This window comes from Gorilla gorilla, chromosome 10 (genome assembly GCF_029281585.2).
Source record: "Gorilla gorilla gorilla isolate KB3781 chromosome 10, NHGRI_mGorGor1-v2.1_pri, whole genome shotgun sequence".
In the NCBI taxonomy this organism is placed as follows: domain Eukaryota; kingdom Metazoa; phylum Chordata; class Mammalia; order Primates; family Hominidae; genus Gorilla; species Gorilla gorilla.
Window position 1 is genome coordinate 31,137,229 of NC_073234.2, and position 18,077 is coordinate 31,155,305.

At 36.5% G+C, this 18,077-nt stretch overlaps 1 protein-coding gene across 6 annotated transcripts in view; it reads right to left on the reverse strand.

Moving 5' to 3' along the window:
- The window catches only part of EPS8 (EGFR pathway substrate 8, signaling adaptor), a 172,885-nt gene that overhangs the window by 129,627 nt on the left and 25,181 nt on the right, over positions 1–18,077 (reverse strand). The window contains exon 1 of one of the 6 annotated variants that reach the window (XM_063693830.1): positions 11,108–11,126. The exons of the other annotated variants lie outside the window; for them this stretch is intronic. The gene's annotated coding sequence lies outside the window, so the exon portion shown is untranslated. Of the gene's footprint in view, positions 1–11,107; positions 11,127–18,077 lie in introns of those variants that run through there. 6 annotated transcript variants of the gene reach the window in all.

The window sequence follows — 18,077 nt, forward strand, 5'->3', positions numbered from 1 at the left end:
CGGCCCACCATAATTTAGCTAATCAAACTCATCTACAAGCATCCCCCTAAGCATATACTCCTACTGTCCACTACTGTTTTCATGCTCCTGAATTATGTTAGTTACCATAGTGCCCTACTAACTAGTTCTTCTTATAAAATGAACTCACCCTCCTTTCTCACCAAAACTATTCTAAAACAGAAGGGTTAACAAGGGACTCCTTTCTTCTTTGTCTTTTTCTGATATTTTTAAATCCTCAACAGTCAATACACATTTTGCACGCAGGAAGTGTTCAGAGAAAATAAACAAACTTTTCAAACCAGAACTACAAAGTTAAATTATCTCAATACATGAAGCCAACCTAGTAACCCTCAATAATATATCCTATTTTTCTTGCTAGAGATTATTTGCTGTACACATTTGGATATTAACTTTAAAACTTAACCTGTATAAACTGTGGCTCTAATGTAAAGACTCAATAGTTAATAAACTGATTTTATTTTGGTTCTTTTAAGTGCATGGTCTAATTTATTAATGGTAAGCTGAAGTGGATATTATATATAGCTAATATGGTTATCGGAAAGTGCTTAATCTTAGTACATTAACAAACTTACTCCATTTCCTAGAAACCCAATCTGTTTTTCAAACCAAAATGCACTATTTTAGGAGCAGCTGGTTAGTTCCAGTACTACCAATTCAGTAATCTTATAAGTTAAATTATTTTTGTGAACTGATCAGAGAACCCCCAGTTACCATCTACAACACTGCATTAGTAAGAAAGTGGCAAATGATCAAAAAAGTAACCTGGGGGGAGCCCAAAACATATTTTCCTTTCCCTCAGCCATCATTCAGCTTACAGAAAGAAGAAATGAATGATCCAGAGATATTATCCTATTCTCCAGAATCTTCAGTGACTTGATGTCAATATAAAACAGGACAAATACTCCAATTTAAGAAAAAAGTAGCCAGGCACAGTGGCTCACGCCTGTAATCCCAGCACTTTGGGAGGCCGAGGTGGGTGGATCACGAGGTCAGGAGATCGAGACCATCCTGTCCAACATGGTGAAACCCATCTCTACTAAAAATACAAAAATTAGCTGGGCGTGGTGGCAGGCGCCTGTAGTCCCAGCTACTCGGGAGTCTGAGACAGGAGAATCGCTTGAACCCGGAAGGCGGAGATTGCAGTGAGCCGAGATCACACCACTCCACTCTAGCCTTGGCAACAGAGCAAGACTCCATCTCAAAATCAAAAACAAAAACAAAACAAAACAAAAAAAACTAATGCCTCATGCATGCAAAAAAGGCAGAGAATTTGCTATCAAAAGGTCTGTGCCAAGCCCCACAACTTAATAACCCACAGTCAAATCTCAGAGCCTCTTATCCTCAGATTCCTTAACAGCAAAATGGGAAATAATCATAATACCAGCCTTGTCTACTGCATAAGATCACTGAGAAGCAAATGATATAATAATGTAAAATGTTTTGAAAACTTCAAAATTCTTCACAAATATCAATTAAAATATTATGAAGTAATATTCTTAAGTCAAATGCTCACCAATTTTAAGTATTCATCTATTACCAAATAAATTCACCTAGTAGGAAAACTAAAGAGATGAGGATTAGAAAGGAAAGAATTATCCTCAATAATATCAATTTTCTAAGTCTAGGTTTTTACACATCTTATTTTTTTTTAAAGTAGGACACACAAAACTCTACAGAAACAATTTCAGTGAATTAAGTGTCTGAACACCTACACCTTTTCTTAAAGATCTCCAGGGAGAGAAATTCCACAGCTCCCTTGGTATTTTTCACTCTGGATCTGAACAACTCAAATAAAGTATAAACACGCAGCTTTCATTCCTTTCATGTGATATAAAGAAAAGAAAATACGCCCAGTTAGTTTAAAATGGAATAACTCTAGATAGAAAATTCTATTCTGCAACAAGTTTTATGTCAGGTAAAGACAAAATATCCAATGTATAAAACAGATCTAAGCTTTTTCTCTTTTATTCACATATCCTCCTGAAAGGGCGAAAACATCCATTGCCTAGCCCCTCCTCATCAAAAAAAGCCTATCTGGTTTCCTAATTTTCATAATGGAATGCTAACTTTGACACTTGCTAACCCAGAATATAAAACGTATAGTCTTCTCTTCCTTCCATACCATAGAACATCAGCACTTTATGTACTTGTCAAATGTTAATGTTAAACTCCAGCAAAAGCAAATACTGAGACAACTGATGCTAGAGAGAACTTAAGGCCCTTTTAACTATTTTTGTCAAGATCCATCCTAGTGTTCTTTTGGAAGAGCTAAATGTAATACTGTTGAACTATATTACCTTAATTTGTCATAAAATGTACTGATTACCTGACTATTTAAGATTATGCCTTAGGCTCTCACTAAGGGCCAATATAAGAAACAAGTAATTAAAAAAAAATTTTATTCTGGTTTCCAACACTGTCCAATAGGTTTTTCAATATATCTTTTAATATAATATCCTTTTATAGCACTCGCTGTCTGTGGCATTTCATTGACAATTCATGCATTATAATTTATTGAAATTCTTATTTGCTTGTCTATCACTTACCCTGCACAGTATACTCAAGGGCAGGAATGTCTTGTTCAACATTATTTCTCAAATGCTGAGCAAAGGGCCTGCACATAATAGAGCTCAATAATCATTTGCCTAATGAATAAATCATTTATTATAATTTGTTTCCAAGATATATGTTCAGTCCAAAATAGAAAATAATCTCCTTACAAGAAAACACATTCTTTTTGTTTTTCCTCTTCACTCTGGCTGCGACTATGCCTCACTCAAAGCAGGGACTCAATAAATACTTGATGATGACAATAACAATTATGATAGTGGTAGTGGTAGGAAGAAAAATTAACCTAATCAAAACAACATATATCATATTGTTCATAATATCTTCATATTGCATTGTTCATTAAAATCAAATATAAAATTAAGTGATTATATGTTGTGATTATAGATATTATCTTCTTTATTTTCTGTTTTCTAACATTAGTTAGGGAATATTAGTTGTGCTTCCACACACCAGTAAGCCCAAAATAAATCAGTTCCCTATGTAAACAAAATCTAGTAGACTATAGTAATTCATCTAAGAAAAACAAATCTCCTTCTGTAGAATAGTTACACTTCAGAAACCTAAAAGCCCATTGCCTTTTGTTCCTTTTGTCTAAGATTTCAGATAACTTTCCTCTGTTTCTCCCGCTGAGACAACTGCCTCCAGAATTGGACTCTATCTCTCTAAACCTGCCGGGTGCTTGGATGAAGATAAGAAGAAAACGGGGAGCCAAGAGTGACAACTATCTCCCACCCTGTAGAGGATACACCTGCCACTCCAGTGCTCAGTGAGTGTTTGCCATGGCCCTGCCCTAATTCCAACTCCAGTTTTAGTTCATAGGTAACAAAGCAATTGTCCCTGACAAGCAAGCTTGGCTTTACACTACATCCTATGGCAGACATACAAGCACATGCACACACACAAAAAAATTATATTTACATGAAACAATGTTTATTGCAATCCAAGATGCTTTGATCCCATAAGCAGTCCAATCACTCAATGAAGACAAAAACCTAAAAAAGAAATTCCTTTACATGTGTCTATCAAGATAAACTCCCCCCACTCAATTTGAGCATTTGGGTTGTACTCTAGATAGGTTTCATTTTCCCAGAATCATAGTGTTTGAAAAGTATACATCTTTATAGTCTAATATGGACAATGTTAGAGTCCAGAAGTACAGGTAGATGAAGAGATGAATCTGACACCTGGAAATATTCACTCTGGTTCCCAGATTCAAGGAGCCTCAAGCAGTGAACAATTGCTCAACACCAACCACAGGATGCCAAAGTAGACCAGTGAGAATGAAAACAGTGGATGCTTTTCATCGCTTTGCTGAGTACTTGAAACCATAGCTATTATTTATATGATACTGAATAGAAACATACTTACAGCATTGTTGTGTGTAAACATGTTGACTATCCATATAAGCAATTTTTAAAGACCATGTTTTAGAAACATATCTACCAATTAAGATTCTGGATTTATATTAACTCAGAAAGAAGCATCTTATGTAAAAATATCCCTTCTTTTTTAGTATCAAAAGGATTTTCTTTCGGAACCCTTCAGCTCAAATTACAGTACATTGCAAGAACAAAATTCTTAGTACACTAGACAGTAAAAGTAAATGTTAAGATCAGAAGGACACTGTTTCTCTCCTTGTCACAATAAGGACCAAATCCTTAGTTCAGCATTCAAGAATCCACATTATCGCCAGGCTTGGTGGCACATGCCTGTAAATCCCAGCTCTTTGGGAGGACGAGGCGGGCGGATCACTTGAGGTCAGGAGTTCGAGACCAGCCAGGCCAACATAGTGAAACTCTGTCTCTACTAAAAATATAAAAATTAGCCACACGTAGTGGTGTGTGCCTGTAATCCCAGCTACTGGCAAGGCTGAGGCAGGAGAATCGCTTGAATCTGGGAGATGAAGGCTGCAGTGAGCTGAGATCACGCCACTGCACTCCAGCCTGGGCGACAGAGTGAGACTCCATCTCAACAAAAAAAAGAATCCACATTATCAATTTCTGCCTTCTAGCCTCAACTCCACTGATCTCAACATTTATTCATTCATTTTGCCAAAACTATATGGCACTATAGCAATAAACAAGGCCACAATGATCCCAGTCCTAAAAAGCTCACATTCAAGTGTCCTCCAGACAAACCGGTCAATTAGTGTGCCTCCACAAACACTTATTCAACAAATATTTAATGGACAGATTCAATACTGGGCAGTTTCAGACACTAGGGACATAGCAGTAAAAAAAGGGGGCAAGAGTTTTTGCCTTTACAAAGGTCACAACCTAGTGAATGAAAGAATATACCCGTCCCTTGTACTTTTATGCTATGTTCATGCCATTTCGCTCTCTCCTCCCTCCCTCCTCTATACTTTCCCTCCTCCTTAGTATCCTTCTTACCATACTCTACTTACACCATAGCTCAGACAACATGTTAGACATTAACTAGACTTCTGATGAAGTCTCCCTTACACGAGAAAATACACTGAGACTCAAGCAGGAGTTAAATCTGGCATGTGTGTAGGCATGGGTGTGGGGGAGGTGGAGAGCCAGAAAAGTGTAGAAAATCAAGGAGGATTAAGAGATTCTGGGCAGGTTTCTAAGGTCAAGGCAAAGTGCCAATACAGGAAATCAGTGACTGGATTTGAGATATAGTTGAGAATTTCATCATACAAGCAAGACAGAAGGCCAGTTATCAGACTGGGACACAAAGTTAATACAGAATCATTAGCAATGGTACTTGATATCAAGAAAGCAGCTCCTAATTTGAGCCATTAAAATTCCCCTAGGCCGGGCGTGGTGGCTCACACCTGTAATCCCAGCACTTTGGGAGGCCGAGGCAGGCGGATCACGAGGTCAGGAGATCGAGACCATCCTGGCTAACATGGTGAAACCCCGTTTCTACTAAAAATACAAAAAATTAGCCAGGTGTGGTGGCGGGTGCCTGTAGTCCCAGCTACACGGGAGGCTAAGGCAGGAGAATGGCATGAACCCGGGAGGCGGAGCTTGCAGTGAGCTGAGATCATGCCACTGCACCCTAGCCTGGGTGACAGAGCAAGACTCCATCTCAAAAAAAATAATAATAATAAAATAAAATAAAATAAAATAAAATAAAATAAAATAAAATAAAATAAAATTCCCCTAAAGAGCTGGCCCCTCTAGCCTAAGTTGAGCCTTTTAGCAGGAGTGAAATATTCCCAGCAATGGAATTAAAAGAAATTCAGGGGCCCAGAGTCAGAAACATTATATTGAGCCCCCAGATTATCTGAGAAAAAAAAGTCTTTATAATTGTAATAACCAATGGGTATGATTTCCCTTCTCTTTCCTGCTCAGGAGGTAGAGGAGATGGGCCTGAGAAGTTATACCCCGACAGTGAAGATGTTAATAATGATGATGTTGGTCATGATAAAAATAGTAGTAGGAAAATTAATTGTAATAACAGTAATAATTGTAATGCCTCTTTATATTTATCAGTCACATAACACCTTAAAAATACCTTTGAATCCACTATCTCATTGCATTATCATAAAATCCTATGAGAAAGGCAAGGCAAGAACCATTACTTTCCTAACAACATCAACAATATTAGTTGCATCATTTCAGTTACATTATGGTAAAAGGGGCAATTGTGGGATAACCATCATTTATTTATAGCTGTGTGGCTTAAAGAAATGTGACTCAGGCAGCAACTAGATCCTTCAGAAATTAGGATATCTCTTTGAGCTGCAAATCCAGGGCTGAACAAGAGACTCTGGACAGGGCCACAGCAGGAAGACATGCACCACCCCTACCACCCCTGTCCCCTGCAACATGCCAAAGTAATTTTGCTTTGTTTAGAAACATTTATGTGTCTCCGAAACATTATCAAGAAAATTCCGAGATGTTTCTTGTTACTTTTAAAAAGATTTTTTAATAAAGCAAAAATTAAGTAAAATTTTAAGAATGCTACTAGTAATGCATCATAATCACAGAAATCAAAGCTGGTATGAAAATGGAAGATCTCGATGAAACTCTGTAGAATGACAAGGTCTTTGTTTCTTTTTCAGAATTCCTTCTTGATAGCTTCAAATAGCTCCTACTACAGTTGAGACTGGACAAATCGTAAGACCTGTAAATGCTATTGCTTTTACCGTTATACAGATAAGGCATAACTAATACTACAGTACAATCCAGGGACAAAAGCATAAGTCGCATCAGATTCAGTGGATATATTTCCATTTGAGGGAGACCTTGGATGCTCATTTCCATCTTATATATGTTACAAAGTGGCTAAAAGATAACACGTAATAAAAACTCTAATGCAAGCACATCTTGAACGTATTTCTAGTGATCAAAATGATATATATAATACATGAACTATACTCATTCAATCTCATTCAAATCTGCCCACTTCCTCTCTCATGCTCACTCCAGAAGCTCTGTTTAAACTCGAATATGGTGTTAAATAAATTCCACTCCTGAATTTTATTAATTTGATGCTTTCATACTAGCAATAAACCATATTTTTTAAAAGCCAAATTTAAACAAAATCATGTAAACATTAAGTAACAATGAGGGCAATTACTGTTTCCAGAGGGTCACTCATGCAAGGAAAGGGACAGCTGGGTATTTCACCTTATACCTGAGGAGGTGAAAGAAAGGCCAGAGCCAATGGTTCACCCACCAGGCCACCATCTGGCTTGGGACCAAACAGAACAACAGAGCCTGGCAAAACAGTCACTGTGTTGTGCCTCCAACTGGGCATCAGCTTTATCCCAATGGACACTCGTTGGGTTCACAGTTTCACACCATTCTCCTTGGCATGAATTCTCTCTGTCCCAAGGAAGGTGAGAAGATTCTGTCACACTAAGTGTTGGCCTGACCTCAATTAAGACACTTGTTCCATTTGGGGAAAAAAAAAGAGTTTAAATGACTCTTGTTCTATAAACTCCAAGAATCCAGAACTCAAACCAAAACTGTAAGCAGAGGAAGGAAAAGATGGAGCTGGCAGAGGTCATGAGCTTGGCAGGAAAGGGAAAAGCAGGAATGGAAATCTTGAATCTCTTCACACGACACCATTTTAAATTTGAAATACAGGGGGAAAAACAAGAAGGATGAGTCACATAATAACATATTCCTGTTTTATTTAGTAGCTGATCTGAGGATTTAGTAGTTGGCATGGCTTGAAAGCAAGTGAGGAATAAGTGAATAGCTATTCATCCTTAGACCCTGTCCAAACTGAGCAACAGTCATATACGCCACCAGAGATAAAGAGATCCAGAGAACTCTCAAACCCTTTTTCCATAACAGGAAATTATTTTTCCTTCTTTGAACACCCAACTCCATGTGTTCCAAGTAAATAGTCCACAAGATTTCACTAAAAATGTGAATGAAATTTCTGAAAGAAACCAACAAAAAAGTCTCTACCATATTAGCTTACAAAATTAGAACAACAATATTAGCTCTCTTTTTCCCCCAAGTGTTAGAGACAGGAATGTGGACTGGCTGAGCAATGTGTACTGTAATATTGTGATGTGATAAGGCCAATGCAATCATTAAGCTCCCTGGGCATTTCTGCCACCTGGTTACTTTCTACTCCACTTCTCCAAGGTAGAAAGGGAAGCAGTGCTGCTTCCCCTCTGAAGCCTAAACCTTGTGACTGCAAATCAAGATACCACCTTGGCCTGATGTGCACATACCCAGAATGCTGTCCAGTGGTCAGGTCAGCTTGATCCTAGTGGTTAGAGATGTCAGGAGAGAAGCTGAATACAGATTACATCTACCAAAGGTGAGTATAGATGACATCACTCATCTAGAGGCACACTTTCAGAGCCTCTGCAGTCTATCAGCCAATTCCTTCTGTTTTCAAGTTGTTGGAAAATCAAGTTCTCCTTGACACTTGAAAGTATTCATCTTGAGATTACAGACATGAGCTGCTGCACCCAGCCTTTGCTTTTTTCTTGACATGAAATCTTACATGCAAAACCTATATATTCAACAGATTAAAACTGAGATACTGTTGTTGGAGGAGAAAAGGGGCAAAGTAAGCTGAACTCCTGAAACTGGCTTTCCCCCTTTCCCACCAAGATGAGCTTCTGACATCTCAGAAGGACCACTGATTTTTGAGCAATCTCTCTGAGCCTGTTTCTTTCATATGTAAAATAAAGATGTTGTCACTGGGTTGTTGCAGGTATTGCATGAAATGATAAACTTAGTAAAGGATTTAGCACAAAAAGCAAATGTAAAGCACTAAATGTATCCAGAAAAAGAAAGTATTCATCTTGGAACCACCTGAAGCAGTGATCTCTTTCTATGGGTTTCCTCCTCGGCAAATCCTTAAACTGGTCTCTTTATCCTAAGTACCCAAACCCACACCTCCACTCAAAAATTTAGCTTTCTCTCCACCCTCGTCCCTTCCTGTCTGCTGCCGTTCAAAAGTCTTCCCCCAATGATTCCTTCCTGTCCCTACATTAACTCTTTACTCTGTAGTTTTGCTCCATTTCTTAAATAATTCTATATTCTTTCACCTTTATCTCACCCTCCCAGAGTTAAACATACAGAGCTTCCTATCACAACTTGCCTCTCAGAATTGTACACTTTCCAGAACTGATTTGTATTTTGATTGCTCCTTCCCCACCTAGATAGGATTACTCTTATATCTTCCTACAATTCTGAAGCAGCTCTAATCACATCTTCCCTCTGTATAAAGATATAACACCATTTTACTTGGCAACAGTTGTAGTCTGACTTAATTTACTAAACTGTTGATTGATTTATTCAATCATTTATGGAGTTTTTCCTGTAGCCAGTTACTTAGGAAAAAATGTTGCTAAATATTCAGTCTAGCAGCAAGTAACAGGTGAAACTGTAGAGTCTACAAAGAAATTAAATATCATGAGTCTGACCACATTAGCAAAGTAGTCTAGACAACAGGGTTCTACCAGAAAGAGATAACAATGAAATAAATGGACATATTTCTTCTTTGTCTTAAATTATATGTTCTACCAAGAAATTCAAATAGAATTTGGGACAGAAAAATATAAGTAAATTTGCCAGTATCAAACCAAAAACAAATGAAAAATGTATTTCTTAATTATTCTTATATCCCAGAACCGAATAAACAAACACAATAAGAAAACTATGGTTTCATATTGGCAGAAAAACTTTAAAGGCTCTATATATTTACCTTTGATCCACTTTTTTTCATAAGCATGCAACCAGTATTAAAAAGCATGGTTCATCTATATAGAATTTACCCAATCAACAACTATTTAGGACAATATATTAGATACTAGCATACTTCATTAATACATTGTACCTTATATTTTTTCAAAAATCATACAACAGTATCCTGACAGCCTTCACTTCACAGACATTCATTTAGCTCACTATTTCTTATTTACGTAGGAAGAAATTTGGAACATGACAGATCTATATTTTAAAACACATATATTTCTATCTTCAGAAAAAGATACATTCAAACCCCTAAACTACAGGACTAACAGAACTTCTAACATAAGAGTGCACTTAAAATGTGTTTTCTTTTAATTCTGTATGATAAGAAAATAATTCAGAAAACAGCATTGACCAGCCTTGGGAGACTAGAGTCTACAGTCATCATAATAACATCATTTTAGTCTTTTGGAAAATAAAAACCTTTCAGTTGAATCATCTTGATATATAAATTAAGTATTACCCAATCTACACCCCTTAAATGCCATTCATGTTAGTTTTCATCCATAAGCCCCAAGTGGATAATGATCATATCTCATAAATTTTATGTCCCTAGTAACTGTAATAGAAACCTAGTAATATTTATTAAATCAAGCTACAAAATGGAGAGACTGAATAAAATGATTTCTAAAATTGTTTCCATTTTAAATACCCTCAAAACAATGGTGTAGAGTGAAATGTTCTTGACAAGAAACTTGGTGGAAGCTGATTCTATCCAAAATTAAACTTTCCTTCAGATTGCATATTAATAACAAAGAGGTAAAGGTATTTATTTAAGATGAAGAGATGGGCCAGGCACAGTGGCTCACACCTGGAATCCCAGAACTTTGGGAGGCTGAGGTGGGCAGATCACAAAGTCAGGAGATCGAGACCATCCTGGCCAACACGGTGAAACCTCATCTCTACTAAAAAATACAAAAATTAGCTGGGCGTGGTGGCGCACGCCTGTAATCCCAGTTGCTCAGGAGGCTGAGGCAGGAGAATCGCTTGAACCCAGGAGCCAGAAGTTGCAGTGAGTTGAGATCGCGCCACTGCACTCCAGCCTGGCAACAGAGCGAGACTCCGTCTGAAGAAAAAAAAAAGAAAAAGAAAAAGATGAAGTGGCCACCACTTAAGAGATCAAGCCTCATCAGTAACAAGTCACACTGACATTACATGCCCCCTAATGTGATGCAACAGGAAATGCAGACCATCATTTATGTAGTACTCTCGTAATACTGTTTAACCTGTGCATTAGTTATTTACTGCTCTGTAATAAATTCCTCAAAACTTAGCAGCTTAGAAGAACAATAGCGTAAGGTACTAGCTCTCACAGTTTCTTTGCATCAAGAATTCTGACAGATCTCAGCTGGAACAGCTATCTGCTCCTCATGCCTACTCAACTGGAAGACTCAAAAGCCAGTGGATGGAATCATCTGAAGGCCTATTCACTGTCAGCTTGAGACCTTAGCTGGAGTTGTGTAACATCTTCACACCGCCTAGGCTTCCTCACAGTGTGATGACTAAGTTCCCAGTGCCAGCATACCAGGAAAGAGTGAGCCAGTCTTAAGTCACATAGCATGACTTCTACCTTACTTCATTGGTCACCTGTCAGTCACATGCCCTTGCCCACATCCAAGGAGAGCAAAGACCCCACCTCTCAGCTGCAGGAATGTTAGCCACATTTTTAAAAAGGATGTGAGATAGGCCAAGTATCTTAGTGCAGCTAGTTTTGAAAGATACAATCTGCCACAACCTGAATCTAATCATGAAGAAACAAGACAAATCTATAACATAGAACATTCAACAAGACAACTGGCCTGAACTCCAAAAAATCAATTTCACAAAGACAAAAAGAGGTGGGGTACATTCCAGATCTGTCCAATAGAACTTTCCATGGTCGTGCTGTTCAACAGAGTATCCATTAGCCACATACGACCACTGAGCACTTGAAATGTTGCTGGTATGTAAGGAACTGAATTAAAGTTTAATCAATTTCAATTTCACATGTGGCTAGTGGCTACCATACTGTACAGCACTGGTACAGATTAAAGAAGGCCTGTCAGAGACAAGATAACTAAACGCAACACATTGGCCTTGATTAGATCCTAGCTTAAACAAACAAAAGAGCTATGAAGGCAATTTTCATATGATTGCAGAAATTTGAAAATAGACTGTATAGCTGATAATATTCAATGAGTGCTAAATTTTTTCAGAATGAAAGTGATATAGTGGTTATATAGGAGAATGTCCTTGTTCTTAGGAGATATATAATCAGTGATGAAGTGCCTTAATGTCTGCGGCCTACTAACAAATGGTTGGAGGCAGGGAAATATACATACATGTATACATGGGGGGCAGGGAAGAACAAATTCAAATACTGTAAAATGCTAATAATCAGTGAATGGGGAGGAAGCATATATGTTCACTGTACTATTCAATGCACTCCAGCCTGGATTCTGGATTCTTCTACAGATTTTTTTTTAATTTTTTAATTAAAAGATGCAGGGGAATTAAACTTTCTCCCTTCTCCAATACTTCTTATATAAACCATATTATCAAAATTAGCTTATGTGTTAATATTTCATAATATGGTATTGTTATATCCCCTACGTTTTCTTTTGGATTTCATAATTGCCAACAGAGTGCTATAATACACTAAAAATGCCTCAAAAAACATGTTTTGATTAACTGACTAATTTTAAAAGGAACATCTATTAATTCAATTGGGAAGCTGAATAGTTTCTTGCCAAATAAATGTATATTATGCTTTGAAGGCAACAATTAGCTATACTTCCATAATTTTGATCTGATTCAACACAACTAATTTTATGCAATAAAAAAATTATAATGACCATCTACTGTATTTAATATTTATCCATTAAGAAAGATACTAGCACTGACAAATTAAACCTTTATATACTAAAAAGTCTTCAGTCTCTTAAACTTCAGTAGGAAAAACAGAATTCCAATTGTGTTTTCATTATAAAATTATGGTTACAGATAGACCATATGTTAGGTCACAAAACAAGTGTCTAAACATTCAGAAAACTTGAAATAGTATCAAGCATCTTCCCTGACCACAAAGGAATAAAACTAGAAATCAATAACAAGAGAAAATTTGGAAAATATACTAGTACAAGGAAATTAAACAATATGCTCACGAATGACCACTGGGTCAATGAAGAAACTAAGAAGGAAATTGAAGAATTTCTTGAAACAAATGATAATGAAAACACAACATACCAAAACCTATGTGAAACAGCAAAAGCAGTACTAACAGGAAAGTTTATAGCTATAAGTGCCTAAATCAAAAAAGAAGAAAAACTTCAAATAACCCAACAATGCATCTTAAAGAACTAGAAAAGCAAGAGCAAACCAAACCCAAAATTCATAGAAAAAAGGAAATGCTAAAGATCAGAGCAGAAATAAGAGAAATTAAAAGAAGAAAATATAAAAAAAATCAATGAAACTAAAAGTTGGTTTTCTGAATAAACAAAATTGATGAACCTTTAGCCATACTAAGAAAGAAAGAAAGGTCTAAGTAAATAAAATCAGAGATGAAAAAGTAGACATTATAGCTGATACCACAGAAATTCAAAGGATCATTAGTGGCTACTATGAGCAACTATATGCCAATAAACTGGAAAATCTAGAAGAAATGGACAAATTCCTAGACACACACAACCTACTAAGATTGAACTATGAAGAAATCCAAAACCTGAACAGACCAAAAATAAGTAATAAAATTGAAGGTGTAATAAAAAATCTCCCAGTAAAATAAAAGCCCAAGACCCAATGGCTTCACTGCTAAATTCTACAAACATTTAAAGAAGAATTAATACGAATCCTACTCAAACTATTCTGAAAACATAGAGGAGAGGGGAATACTTCCAAACTCATTCTATAAGCCCAGTATTACCCTGATAACAGAACCAAAGACATACCAAAAAGGGAAACTATGAGCCATATCTCCAATAAATATTGATGCACAAATCCTCAAACAAATACCAGCAAACCAAATTCAACAATACCTTTAAAAGATCATTCATCATAACCAGGTGGGATAAATCCCACCAATACAAGAATGGTTCAACATAAACAAATCCATCAATGTGACACATCCTATCAACAGAATGAAAGACAAAAACCATATAATCATATCAATTGATGCCAAAAATGCATTTGATTAAATTTAACATGCCTTCATGATAAAAACCCTCAAAAAGCTGGGAACAGAAAGAACATACCTTAACATAATAAAAGACATATATGACAGTCCCACAACTAGTATCATATTGAATGGGGAAAACCTGAAAGCCTTTCCTCTAAGATCTGGCACACAGGAAGTATGCCCACTTTCACCATTATTATTCAACGCAGTACTCCTAGCTAGAGCAATCAGACAAGAGAAAGAAAGAAAGGGCATCCAAATTGGAAAAGAAAAACCCAAATTATCCTTGTCTGCAGATGATATGATCTTATATTTGGAAAAACCTAAAGACACCACATCAAAAACTATTAAAACTGATAAAGTCATTAAAGTTGCAGTATATATAATCAAATTACAAAAATCAGTAGCATTTCTACATGCCAACAGACAACAATCTGAAAAAGAAAAAAAAAGTAATCCCATTTACAACAGCCACACATAAAATTAAATACCTAGGAATTAACCAAAGAAGTGAAGAATCTCTATCATGAAAACTATAAAACACTGATGAAAGAAATTCAAGAGGACACCAAAAAATGGAAAATATTCTATGTTCATGGATTGAAAGAATCAATATTGTTAAAATTTCCATACTTCCCAAAGCCATCTACAGATTCAATGAAATCCCTGTCAAAATACCCAAGACATTCTTCACAGAAATAGAAAAAAAAATCCTAAAATTTATATGGACCCACAAAAGACCCAGTATACCCAAAGCTATCCAAATCAAAAAGAACAAAACTGGAAGAATCACATTACCTGATTTCAAATTATACTATAGAGCTATAGTAACCAAAAAGGCATGGAACTGGAATAAAAACAGACACATAGACAGACCAATAGAAAAGAATAGAGAACCCAGAAACAAATCCACACATCTACAGTCGACTCATTTTCAACAAAGGTGCCAAGAACATACACTGGGGAAAAGACAGACTCTTCAATAAATGGCGCTGGGAAAACTGGATATCCATATCCAGAAAAAGGAAACTAGACCCCTATCTCTCGCCACATCCAAAAATCAAAGCTAAATAGATTAAAGACTTCAATCTAAGACCTCAAACTATGAAACTACTACAAGAAAACATTGGGGAAACTCTCCAGGACATTGATCTAGGTGAAAATTTCTTGAGTAATACCTCACAAGAACAGGCAACCAAAACGAAAAGGGACAAATGGGATCATATCAAGTTAAAAACTTTCTGAATAGCAAATGAAACAACAAAGTGAAGAGACAACCCACAGAATCAGAGAAAATATTTGCAAACTATCCATCTGACAAGAGATTAATAATCAGAATATATATAGAGCTCAAACAACTCTACAAGAAAACATCTAATAATCCATTCAAAAAATGGGCAAAATATTTGAATAGAAATTTCTCAAAGGAAGACATACAAATGGCAAACAGGCATACGAAAAGGTGCTCAACATCTCTGATCATCAGAGAAATGCAAATTAAAACTACAATAAGGTATCATCTCATGCTAGTTAAGATGGCTTTTATCCAAAAGACAGACAATAACAAATGCTGACAAGGATGTAGAGAAAAGGGAACCCTCATACACTGTTGGTGGCGATGTAAATTACTGCAACCGCTATGCAGAACAGTTTGGCGGTGCCTCAAAAAACTAAAAGGAGAGCTACGTTACGATCCAGCAATCCCGCTGCTAGGTATAGACCCAAAAGAAAGGAAATCAGTATATCAAAGGGATATCTGCACTCCCATATTTGTTGCAGCACTGTTCACAATCACCAAGATTTGGAAGCAACCTAAGTGTCCATCAACAGATGAATGGATAAAGTAAATGTGGTACTTATACACAATGGAGTACTATTCATAAAATGAATCCTGTCATTTGCAACAATACAGGTGGAACTGGAAGTCATTACATTAAGTGAAATAAGCCAGGCACAGAAAAACATCATATGTTCTCACTTATTTGCAGAATCTAGAAATAAAAACAATTGAACTCATGGAGAGAGAGTATAGAAGGATGGTTACCAGAGGCTGGGAAAGTGAAGTGGGGATATGGTTAATGAGTATTAAAAAATAGTTAAAAAGAATAAGACCTAGTATTTGATAGCACAACAGGGCGACTATAGTCAATAATAATTTAATTGTACTATTCTGCATAGTGGTTACAGCTATTTTTAAAATAGCTAAAATAGTATAATTGGATTGTCTGTAACACAAAGGGTAAATGCTTGAGGAATAGATAGCCCATTTTCCATGATGTGATTATTATGTGTTACATGCCTGTATCAAAACATCTCATGTACCCCCATAAATATATACACCTCTTATATACCCACAAAAAGCAAAAATACATAATTTTAAAAGAAAACATTAAATAAAAAATTACGGTTAGTATTACTCATACAGGCTTATATTTTAAAATAGACAGGAGTTGCTTGTTTTTTTTTTTTTCCTAAGACAGACTATAATCATACCTGGATAGGAGGGAAAATGAGTGTGTATGCTAATGCTTAATAGTGATATCTGACTGGGTTCAAACATTAAACTTTCCAAGTTGGTAAAAAATAAATAAAAATGCAAAGCAAGGCAATGAAATAAGGAATACAATATTCAACAACCCTAAAAGATGGCACATGTGGGTCAATTCCAAAATAAATGGAGAAAGTACACTAATCAGAGAACACAGAAAGAGCCTGATCATTGCCTTAGTCTTCCAACAATGTATGTTTGAGTCAACAAAATAAGAGGCAGAGGAGAGTTGACAGCAAGGCAATTTACCATCCTGCACCAGTGACTGTGCCAGCTTCACAACAAGGGGCCTCTGTTCCTTAATGGAAAAGACTCAGAGATTCTCATCTGTAACAGTATTTATAAAGAAAAGTATGCTGCTCTCATCTAGATGATAAAATTAGAAAAAAACTAAACTCCCAAGGCTATATATGCACACGCTGCATGGCACTCCTCTTTCTCCATCCTGTTTCAGCCTGGTATGAAATTTTTATGTAGCCTTCCCATACCATAGCCAGTGTTCTACTCTAGACATCAAAATCACAAATTCCAGAATCATTTCACACACAGAACATACATATCCAATGCCTCTACCCCTATTTATGTCCCCATACTTTTTTACAAAGGTATAAAAAAATTAATTATCTCTCAAGTAGATTTCTTGCTATTATGAAAACTATGACTAGTTTTTCATTCACAACAATGTTCGGCATGGTATTCATACAAAGCTGGAATTTGAAAAATATTCTATCAGTGTATTAGTATATTCTCACACTAATAATAGACATACCTGAGACTAATTTATAAAGGAAAGGAGGTTTAATGGACTCACAGTTCCACATGGCTAGGGAGGCCTCATAATCATGTCCAAAGGTGAAGGAGGAGCAAAGTAACATCTTACATGGTAGCAGGCAAGAGAGCATATGCAGGGGAACTCCCCTTTATAAAACAATCAGATCTCGTGAGACTTATTCACTGTCACAAGAACAGCACCACGGGAAAGACCCACCCCCATGATTCAGTTACCTCCCACCGGGTCCGTCTCATGACACATGGGAATTATGCAAGCTACAATTCAAGATGAGCTTTGGGTGGGGACAGAGTGAAACCATATCAATCAGTCAAGTTAGAAGGAGCTGAATGAGAAGTCAAGAGACAATCTGTTCAAGTCCACAAGGTTCCAGGCAAATTAAGAAATATTCCAGGATCAGCAGGAGAGAGGCAAAATATCAGACAAAAGTTACCAGAACCGAGGACTGATTTTATGTAAACTGTAAAACCAACAGGCCTTTGAAGAACTTTTCTCTCTCTAAATCTATGACTATACAGCCTAACAATTTTATTTTCAGGGCTTGATGAAACTTCAACCAGATAAAATAATATCTGAACCTCTGAAGCCAGAAATTATACTTTATCAATTTAACTCTTTTCAGTCAATAACTATGTCTGACGTCAGCAATTCTGAGGTGCTAGATCTTAGGGAAAGGGAAAGGTTCAGCTAAGACAATTTAAGTAAAACCTTGACCTCTTCTTCCTTTAAGCTCTCATCTTGAGATAAGAACATCAGGTCTCATACTTTCTGGGAAATGAAGATCTAATACAA